The sequence below is a fragment of the Pseudophryne corroboree genome, unplaced genomic scaffold (genome assembly GCF_028390025.1).
Source record: "Pseudophryne corroboree isolate aPseCor3 unplaced genomic scaffold, aPseCor3.hap2 scaffold_366, whole genome shotgun sequence".
Taxonomy (NCBI): domain Eukaryota; kingdom Metazoa; phylum Chordata; class Amphibia; order Anura; family Myobatrachidae; genus Pseudophryne; species Pseudophryne corroboree.
This window is the reverse complement of record NW_026970018.1, coordinates 23,008-34,369: the sequence shown is the minus strand read 5'-3', so window position 1 is coordinate 34,369 and position 11,362 is coordinate 23,008. Positions and strand designations below refer to the sequence as shown.

Here is an 11,362-nt window from a genome sequence, read left to right as displayed (position 1 = left end):
AAAAAATATGCTGGCAGAAAAATCCAATTGAGTGATTAAACAGCTCTTCATTTTCTGGCTTTATTTTTATGCTAACAAATTTGTTCTCTGAAAAGTGTCCACAAAGCCAAGTCTCTGATTAACACCTTTGTAAGGATGGTTTTTCACCTATTACTAAATTAAACTTGCTTCATTGGAAAGGCAGCAAGATGCATCCTCATTTCAATGTCTACTGAAATAATACAGGTTGACACCAGGAAACATTAACGCCACTGCATCCTTGCTGCTTTCTCATGTGGAAGTCTGTTTAATGTGAAAACAAGGTGATATCTAATTAGCACACAGGTAAGGAATTACGAAAATCTTTATTTAAGGGTGAAGATGTTTCTCACAAAATTGTTGCCCCAATGCATCATTGAAATTCAAGCTGGAAAGATGATTTTAATATATCACTTGTACATTTTGTATTGCTCTTCTGGTGACAATGTAGTTTGTTTTTGTCAATTACCATCTTAATAACAGGGTAAAGAAAATTAAGTGGATTTTTGAAAGAAAACTATACTGTCAATATACTATTAAAACAAATTAAAATGGTAAAAGTTATTGTACTTTAAGTAAAAATAAAAGAGCAAAAATATCAATCCCAGTTTTGATTACTTAAATTAACAAAAAAAATGCATATAGCAAAGGATAGTTTCAATCTGCCTACCTCTGGGTTATGGGTCCAGCATGCTTCCATTGCAGTACTCTGCTGCACATGTAAGTCCAAGAGATCCTGAAGCACTCACTCATCATGGGAAAGTACCAATGTGTTTCTTCGTTGGTTGATGGAAGAAACATCTTACAAAAACTCTCCAGATTATTGATTTTTTAATGTTTTTCTAGGAAACGTTCTAGATGTATGCTTATTAGCCTTTGTCAGTATTTACTTTTTGCAAAGTGTCTCTGTGGCGCAATCGGTTAGTGTGTTTGGCTATTAACCAAAAGGTTGGTGGTTCAATCCCACCCAGGGATGTAATTGACCTTGTGATCAGATTTTGGTGATATTTAAGTAGACAAGTCAAAATTTCAAACCCCCTCTTATTGTGTAGGGTACCTGGCCTTCTCTGATGTAATCAGAGTTAGATTTGATTCAGTGATTTTATAAAAAACAGCTAGGAAGCACAATTTAGCAGTGGGTTGCAGAGAAAAAAAATATGCTGGCAGAAAAATCCAATTGAGTGATTAAACAGCTCTTCATTTTCTGGCTTTATTTTTATGCTAACAAATTTGTTCTCTGAAAAGTGTCCACAAAGCCAAGTCTCTGATTAACACCTTTGTAAGGATGGTTTTTCACCTATTACTAAATTAAACTTGCTTCATTGGAAAGGCAGCAAGATGCATCCTCATTTCAATGTCTACTGAAATAATACAAGTTGACACCAGGAAACATTAACGCCACTGCATCCTTGCTGCTTTCTCATGTGGAAGTCTGTTTAATGTGAAAACAAGGTGATATCTAATTAGCACACAGGTAAGGAATTAAGAAAATCTTTATTTAAGGGTGAAGATGTTTCTCACAAAATTGTTGACCCAATGCATCATTGAAATTCAAGCTGGAAAGATGAATTTAATATATCACTTGTACATTTTGTATTGCTCTTCTGGTGACAATGTAGTTTGTTTTTGTCAATTACCATTTTATTAATAGGGTAAAGAAAATTAAGTGGATTTTTGAAAGAAAACAATACTGTCAATATACTATTAAAACAAATTAAAATGGTAAAAGTTATTGTACTTTAAGTAAAAATAAAAGAGACAAAATATCAATCCCAGTTTTGGATTACTTTAATTAACAAAAAAAAATGCATATAGCAGAGGATAGTTTCAATCTGCCTACCTCTGGGTTATGGGCCCAGCATGCTTCCATTGCAGTACTCTGCTGCACATGTAAGTGCAAGAGATCCTGAAGCACTCACTCATCATGGGAAAGTACCAATGTGTTTCTTCGTTGGTTGATGGAAGAAACATCTTACAAAAACTCTCCAGATTATTGACTTTTTAAAGTTTTGCTAGGAAACGTTTTAGATGAATGCTTATTAGCCTTTGTCAGTATGGACTTTTGCAAAGTGTCTCTGTGGCGCAATCAGTTAGTATGTATGGCTATTAACCAAAAGGTTGGTGGTTCAATCCCACCCAGGGACCTAATTGACCTTGTTATCAGATTTTGGTGATCTTTAAGTAGACAAGTCAAAATTTCAAACCCCCTGTTATGGTGTAGGGTACCTGGCCTTCTCTGATGTAATCAGAGTTATATTTGATTCAGTGATTTTATAAAAACAGCTAGGAAGCACAATTTAGCAGTGGGTTGCAGAGAAAACAAATATGCTGGCAGAAAAATCCAATTGAGTGATTAAACAGCTCTTTATTTTCTGGCTTTATTTTTATGCTAACAAATTTGTTCTCTGAAAAGTGTCCACAAAGCCAAGTCTCTGATTAACACCTTTGTAGGGATGGTTTTTCACCGATTACTAAATTAAACTTGCTTCATTGGAAAGGCAGCAAGATGCATCCTCATTTCAATGTCTACTGAAATAATACAGGTTGACACCAGGAAACATTAACGCCACTGCATCCTTGCTGCTTTCTCATGTGGAAGTCTGTTTAATGTGAAAACAAGGTGATATCTAATTAGCACACAGGTAAGGAATTAAGAAAATCTTTATTTAAGGGTGAAGATGTTTCTCACAAAATCGTTGCCCCAATGCATCATTGAAATTCAAGCTGGAAAGATGATTTTAATATATCACTTGTACATTTTGTATTGCTCTTCTGGTGACAATGTAGTTTGTTTTTGTCAATTACCATTTTAATAATAGGGTAAAGAGAATTAAGTGGATTTTTGAAAGAAAACAATACTGTCAATATACTATTAAAACAAATTACAATGGTAAAAGTTATTGTACTTTAAGTAAAATTAAAAGAGCCAAAATATCAATCCCAGTTTTGGATTACTTTAATTAACAAACAAAAAAATGCATATAGCAGAGGATAGTTTCAATCTGCCTACCTCTGGGTTATGGGTCCAGCATGCTTCCATTGCAGTACTCTGCTGCACATGTAAGTGCAAGAGATCATGAAGCACTCACTCATCATGGGAAAGTACCAATGTGTTTCTTCGTTGGTTGATGGAAGAAACATCTTACAAAAACTCTCCAGATTATTGATTTTTTAATGTTTTTCTAGGAAACGTTCTAGATGTATGCCTATTAGCCTTTGTCAGTATGCACTTTTTGCAAAGTGTCTCTGTGGCGCAATCGGTTAGTGTGTTCGGCTATTAACCAAAAGGTTGGTGGTTCAATCCCACCCAGGGACGTAATTAAACTTGTGATCAGATTTTGGTGATATTTAAGTAGACAAGTCAAAATTTCAAACCCCCTGTTATGGTGTAGGGTACCTGGCCTTCTCTGATGTAATCAGAGTTAGATTTGATTCAGTGATTTTATAAAAACAGCTAGGAAGCACAATTTAGCAGTGGGTTGCAGAGAAAAAAAATATGCTGGCAGAAAAATCCAATTGAGTGATTAAACAGCTCTTCATTTTCTGGCTTTATTTTTATGCTAACAAATTTGTTCTCTGAAAAGTGTCCACAAAGCCAAGTCTCTGATTAACACCTTTGTAAGGATGGTTTTTCACCTATTACTAAATTAAACTTGCTTCATTGGAAAGGCAGCAAGATGCATCCTCATTTCAATGTCTACTGAAATAATACAGGTTGACACCAGGAAACATTAACGCCACTGCATCCTTGCTGCTTTCTCATGTGGAAGTCTGTTTAATGTGAAAACAAGGTGATATCTAATTAGCACACAGGTAAGGAATTACGAAAATCTTTATTTAAGGGTGAAGATGTTTCTCACAAAATTGTTGCCCCAATGCATCATTGAAATTCAAGCTGGAAAGATGATTTTAATATATCACTTGTACATTTTGTATTGCTCTTCTGGTGACAATGTAGTTTGTTTTTGTCAATTACCATCTTAATAACAGGGTAAAGAAAATTAAGTGGATTTTTGAAAGAAAACTATACTGTCAATATACTATTAAAACAAATTAAAATGGTAAAAGTTATTGTACTTTAAGTAAAAATAAAAGAGCAAAAATATCAATCCCAGTTTTGATTACTTAAATTAACAAAAAAAATGCATATAGCAAAGGATAGTTTCAATCTGCCTACCTCTGGGTTATGGGTCCAGCATGCTTCCATTGCAGTACTCTGCTGCACATGTAAGTCCAAGAGATCCTGAAGCACTCACTCATCATGGGAAAGTACCAATGTGTTTCTTCGTTGGTTGATGGAAGAAACATCTTACAAAAACTCTCCAGATTATTGATTTTTTAATGTTTTTCTAGGAAACGTTCTAGATGTATGCTTATTAGCCTTTGTCAGTATTTACTTTTTGCAAAGTGTCTCTGTGGCGCAATCGGTGAGTGTGTTTGGCTATTAACCAAAAGGTTGGTGGTTCAATCCCACCCAGGGATGTAATTGACCTTGTGATCAGATTTTGGTGATATTTAAGTAGACAAGTCAAAATTTCAAACCCCCTCTTATTGTGTAGGGTACCTGGCCTTCTCTGATGTAATCAGAGTTAGATTTGATTCAGTGATTTTATAAAAAACAGCTAGGAAGCACAATTTAGCAGTGGGTTGCAGAGAAAAAAAATATGCTGGCAGAAAAATCCAATTGAGTGATTAAACAGCTCTTCATTTTCTGGCTTTATTTTTATGCTAACAAATTTGTTCTCTGAAAAGTGTCCACAAAGCCAAGTCTCTGATTAACACCTTTGTAAGGATGGTTTTTCACCTATTACTAAATTAAACTTGCTTCATTGGAAAGGCAGCAAGATGCATCCTCATTTCAATGTCTACTGAAATAATACAAGTTGACACCAGGAAACATTAACGCCACTGCATCCTTGCTGCTTTCTCATGTGGAAGTCTGTTTAATGTGAAAACAAGGTGATATCTAATTAGCACACAGGTAAGGAATTAAGAAAATCTTTATTTAAGGGTGAAGATGTTTCTCACAAAATTGTTGACCCAATGCATCATTGAAATTCAAGCTGGAAAGATGAATTTAATATATCACTTGTACATTTTGTATTGCTCTTCTGGTGACAATGTAGTTTGTTTTTGTCAATTACCATTTTATTAATAGGGTAAAGAAAATTAAGTGGATTTTTGAAAGAAAACAATACTGTCAATATACTATTAAAACAAATTAAAATGGTAAAAGTTATTGTACTTTAAGTAAAAATAAAAGAGACAAAATATCAATCCCAGTTTTGGATTACTTTAATTAACAAAAAAAAAATGCATATAGCAGAGGATAGTTTCAATCTGCCTACCTCTGGGTTATGGGCCCAGCATGCTTCCATTGCAGTACTCTGCTGCACATGTAAGTGCAAGAGATCCTGAAGCACTCACTCATCATGGGAAAGTACCAATGTGTTTCTTCGTTGGTTGATGGAAGAAACATCTTACAAAAACTCTCCAGATTATTGACTTTTTAAAGTTTTGCTAGGAAACGTTTTAGATGAATGCTTATTAGCCTTTGTCAGTATGGACTTTTGCAAAGTGTCTCTGTGGCGCAATCAGTTAGTATGTATGGCTATTAACCAAAAGGTTGGTGGTTCAATCCCACCCAGGGACCTAATTGACCTTGTTATCAGATTTTGGTGATCTTTAAGTAGACAAGTCAAAATTTCAAACCCCCTGTTATGGTGTAGGGTACCTGGCCTTCTCTGATGTAATCAGAGTTAGATTTGATTCAGTGATTTTATAAAAACAGCTAGGAAGCACAATTTAGCAGTGGGTTGCAGAGAAAAAGAAATATGCTGGCAAAAAAATCAAATTGCGTGATTAAACAGCTCTTAATTTTCTTGCTTTATTTTTATGCTAACAAATTTGTTCTCTGAAAAGTGTCCACAAAGCCAAGTCTCTGATTAACACCTTTGTAGGGATGGTTTTTCACCGATTACTAAATTAAACTTGCTTCATTGGAAAGGCAGCAAGATGCATCCTCATTTCAATGTCTACTGAAATAATACAGGTTGACACCAGGAAACATTAACGCCACTGCATCCTTGCTGCTTTCTCATGTGGAAGTCTGTTTAATGTGAAAACAAGGTGATATCTAATTAGCACACAGGTAAGGAATTACGAAAATCTTTATTTAAGGGTGAAGATGTTTCTCACAAAATCGTTGCCCCAATGCATCATTGAAATTCAAGCTGGAAAGATGATTTTAATATATCACTTGTACATTTTGTATTGCTCTTCTGGTGACAATGTAGTTTGTTTTTGTCAATTACCATTTTAATAACAGGGTAAAGAAAATTAAGTGGATTTTTGAAAGAAAACTATACTGTCAATATACTATTAAAACAAATTAAAATGGTAAAAGTTATTGTACTTTAAGTAAAAATAAAAGAGCAAAAATATCAATCCCAGTTTTGATTACTTAAATTAACAAAAAAAATGCATATAGCAAAGGATAGTTTAAATCTGCCTACCTCTGGGTTATGGGTCCAGCATGCTTCCATTGCAGTACTCTGCTGCACATGTAAGTGCAAGAGATCCTGAAGCACTCACTCATCATGGGAAAGTACCAATGTGTTTCTTCGTTGGTTGATGGAAGAAACATCTTACAAAAACTCTCCAGATTATTGATTTTTTAATGTTTTTCTAGGAAACGTTCTAGATGTATGCCTATTAGCCTTTGTCAGTATGCACTTTTTGCAAAGTGTCTCTGTGGCGCAATCGGTTAGTGTGTTCGGCTATTAACCAAAAGGTTGGTGGTTCAATCCCACCCAGGGACATAATTAAACTTGTGATCAGATTTTGGTGATATTTAAGTAGACAAGTCAAAATTTCAAACCCCCTGTTATGGTGTAGGGTACCTGGCCTTCTCTGATGTAATCAGAGTTAGATTTGATTCAGTGATTTTATAAAAACAGCTAGGAAGCACAATTTAGCAGTGGGTTGCAGAGAAAAAAAATATGCTGGCAGAAAAATCCAATTGAGTGATTAAACAGCTCTTCATTTTCTGGCTTTATTTTTATGCTAACAAATTTGTTCTCTGAAAAGTGTCCACAAAGCCAAGTCTCTGATTAACACCTTTGTAAGGATGGTTTTTCACCTATTACTAAATTAAACTTGCTTCATTGGAAAGGCAGCAAGATGCATCCTCATTTCAATGTCTACTGAAATAATACAAGTTGACACCAGGAAACATTAACGCCACTGCATCCTTGCTGCTTTCTCATGTGGAAGTCTGTTTAATGTGAAAACAAGGTGATATCTAATTAGCACACAGGTAAGGAATTAAGAAAATCTTTATTTAAGGGTGAAGATGTTTCTCACAAAATTGTTGACCCAATGCATCATTGAAATTCAAGCTGGAAAGATGAATTTAATATATCACTTGTACATTTTGTATTGCTCTTCTGGTGACAATGTAGTTTGTTTTTGTCAATTACCATTTTATTAATAGGGTAAAGAAAATTAAGTGGATTTTTGAAAGAAAACAATACTGTCAATATACTATTAAAACAAATTAAAATGGTAAAAGTTATTGTACTTTAAGTAAAAATAAAAGAGACGAAATATCAATTCCAGTTTTGGATTACTTTAATTAACAAAAAAAAATGCATATAGCAGAGGATAGTTTCAATCTGCCTACCTCTGGGTTATGGGCCCAGCATGCTTCCATTGCAGTACTCTGCTGCACATGTAAGTGCAAGAGATCCTGAAGCACTCACTCATCATGGGAAAGTACCAATGTGTTTCTTCGTTGGTTGATGGAAGAAACATCTTACAAAAACTCTCCAGATTATTGACTTTTTAAAGTTTTGCTAGGAAACGTTTTAGATGAATGCTTATTAGCCTTTGTCAGTATGGACTTTTGCAAAGTGTCTCTGTGGCGCAATCAGTTAGTATGTATGGCTATTAACCAAAAGGTTGGTGGTTCAATCCCACCCAGGGACCTAATTGACCTTGTTATCAGATTTTGGTGATCTTTAAGTAGACAAGTCAAAATTTCAAACCCCCTGTTATGGTGTAGGGTACCTTGCCTTCTCTGATGTAATCAGAGTTAGATTTGATTCAGTGATTTTATAAAAACAGCTAGGAAGCACAATTTAGCAGTGGGTTGCAGAGAAAACAAATATGCTGGCAGAAAAATCCAATTGAGTGATTAAACAGCTCTTTATTTTCTGGCTTTATTTTTATGCTAACAAATTTGTTCTCTGAAAAGTGTCCACAAAGCCAAGTCTCTGATTAACACCTTTGTAAGGATGGTTTTTCACCTATTACTAAATTAAACTTGCTTCATTGGAAAGGCAGCAAGATGCATCCTCATTTCAATGTCTACTGAAATAATACAGGTTGACACCAGGAAACATTAACGCCACTGCATCCTTGCTGCTTTCTCATGTGGAAGTCTGTTTAATGTGAAAACAAGGTGATATCTAATTAGCACACAGGTAAGGAATTAAGAAAATCTTTATTTAAGGGTGAAGATGTTTCTCACAAAATCGTTGCCCCAATGCATCATTGAAATTCAAGCTGGAAAGATGATTTTAATATATCACTTGTACATTTTGTATTGCTCTTCTGGTGACAATGTAGTTTGTTTTTGTCAATTACCATTTTAATAATAGGGTAAAGAGAATTAAGTGGATTTTTGAAAGAAAACAATACTGTCAATATACTATTAAAACAAATTACAATGGTAAAAGTTATTGTACTTTAAGTAAAAATAAAAGAGCCAAAATATCAATCCCAGTTTTGGATTACTTTAATTAACAAACAAAAAAATGCATATAGCAGAGAATAGTTTCAATCTGCCTACCTCTGGGTTATGGGCCCAGCATGCTTCCATTGCAGTACTCTGCTGCACATGTAAGTGCAAGAGATCCTGAAGCACTCACTCATCATGGGAAAGTACCAATGTGTTTCTTCGTTGGTTGATGGAAGAAACATCTTACAAAAACTCTCCAGATTATTGACTTTTTTAAGTTTTTCTAGGAAACGTTTTAGATGAATGCTTATTAGCCTTTGTCAGTATGTACTTTTGCAAAGTGTCTCTGTGGCGCAATCAGTTAGTGTGTACGGCTATTAACCAAAAGGTTGGTGGTTCAATCCCACCCAGGGACGTAATTGACCTTGTTATCAGATTTTGGTGATCTTTAAGTAGACAAGTCAAATTTCATACCCCCTGTTATGGTTTAGGGTACCTGGCCTTCTCTGATGTAATCAGAGTTAGATTTGATTCAGTGATTTTATAAAAACATCTAGGAAGCACAATTTAGCAGTGGGTTGCAGAGAAAAAGAAATATGCTGGCAAAAAAATCAAATTGCGTGATTAAACAGCTCTTAATTTTCTTGCTTTATTTTTATGCTAACAAATTTGTTCTCTGAAAAGTGTCCACAAAGCCAAGTCTCTGATTAACACCTTTGTAGGGATGGTTTTTCACCGATTACTAAATTAAACTTGCTTCATTGGAAAGGCAGCAAGATGCATCCTCATTTCAATGTCTACTGAAATAATACAGGTTGACACCAGGAAACATTAACGCCACTGCATCCTTGCTGCTTTCTCATGTGGAAGTCTGTTTAATGTGAAAACAAGGTGATATCTAATTAGCACACAGGTAAGGAATTACGAAAATCTTTATTTAAGGGTGAAGATGTTTCTCACAAAATCGTTGCCCCAATGCATCATTGAAATTCAAGCTGGAAAGATGATTTTAATATATCACTTGTACATTTTGTATTGCTCTTCTGGTGACAATGTAGTTTGTTTTTGTCAATTACCATTTTAATAACAGGGTAAAGAAAATTAAGTGGATTTTTGAAAGAAAACTATACTGTCAATATACTATTAAAACAAATTAAAATGGTAAAAGTTATTGTACTTTAAGTAAAAATAAAAGAGCAAAAATATCAATCCCAGTTTTGATTACTTAAATTAACAAAAAAAATGCATATAGCAAAGGATAGTTTCAATCTGCCTACCTCTGGGTTATGGGTCCAGCATGCTTCCATTGCAGTACTCTGCTGCACATGTAAGTGCAAGAGATCCTGAAGCACTCACTCATCATGGGAAAGTACCAATGTGTTTCTTCGTTGGTTGATGGAAGAAACATCTTACAAAAACTCTCCAGATTATTGATTTTTTAATGTTTTTCTAGGAAACGTTCTAGATGTATGCCTATTAGCCTTTGTCAGTATGCACTTTTTGCAAAGTGTCTCTGTGGCGCAATCGGTTAGTGTGTTCGGCTATTAACCAAAAGGTTGGTGGTTCAATCCCACCCAGGGACGTAATTAAACTTGTGATCAGATTTTGGTGATATTTAAGTAGACAAGTCAAAATTTCAAACCCCCTGTTATGGTGTAGGGTACCTGGCCTTCTCTGATGTAATCAGAGTTAGATTTGATTCAGTGATTTTATAAAAACAGCTAGGAAGCACAATTTAGCAGTGGGTTGCAGAGAAAAAAAATATGCTGGCAGAAAAATCCAATTGAGTGATTAAACAGCTCTTCATTTTCTGGCTTTATTTTTATGCTAACAAATTTGTTCTCTGAAAAGTGTCCACAAAGCCAAGTCTCTGATTAACACCTTTGTAAGGATGGTTTTTCACCTATTACTAAATTAAACTTGCTTCATTGGAAAGGCAGCAAGATGCATCCTCATTTCAATGTCTACTGAAATAATACAGGTTGACACCAGGAAACATTAACGCCACTGCATCCTTGCTGCTTTCTCATGTGGAAGTCTGTTTAATGTGAAAACAAGGTGATATCTAATTAGCACACAGGTAAGGAATTACGAAAATCTTTATTTAAGGGTTAAGATGTTTCTCACAAAATTGTTGCCCCAATGCATCATTGAAATTCAAGCTGGAAAGATGATTTTAATATATCACTTGTACATTTTGTATTGCTCTTCTGGTGACAATGTAGTTTGTTTTTCTCAATTACCATTTTAATAACAGGGTAAAGAAAATTAAGTGGATTTTTGAAAGAAAACTATACTGTCAATATACTATTAAAACAAATTAAAATGGTAAAAGTTATTGTACTTTAAGTAAAAATAAAAGAGCAAAAATATCAATCCCAGTTTTGATTAGTGATGAGCGCCGGAAATTTTTCGGGTTTTGTGTTTTGGTTTTGGGTTCGGTTCCGCGGCCGTGTTTTGGGTTCGACCGCGTTTTGGCAAAACCTCACCGGGTTTTTTTTGTCGGATTCGGGTGTGTTTTGGATTCGGGTGTTTTTTTCAAAAAACACTAAAAAACAGCTTAAATCATAGAATTTGGGGGTAATTTTAATCCCAAAGTAT

At 34.7% G+C, this 11,362-nt stretch overlaps 2 non-coding genes across 2 annotated transcripts; both read left to right on the top strand.

The window, feature by feature from the left end:
* Nucleotides 1-920: 920 nt before the first annotated feature.
* TRNAN-AUU (transfer RNA asparagine (anticodon AUU)) lies at nucleotides 921-994 on the top strand. The gene has a single exon. It is a non-coding gene; the product is annotated as a tRNA-Asn (tRNA).
* Nucleotides 995-4,427: 3,433 nt separating this feature from the next.
* On the top strand, nucleotides 4,428-4,501 carry TRNAN-AUU (transfer RNA asparagine (anticodon AUU)). Its single transcript has one exon. It is a non-coding gene; the product is annotated as a tRNA-Asn (tRNA).
* Nucleotides 4,502-11,362: the final 6,861 nt, after the last annotated feature.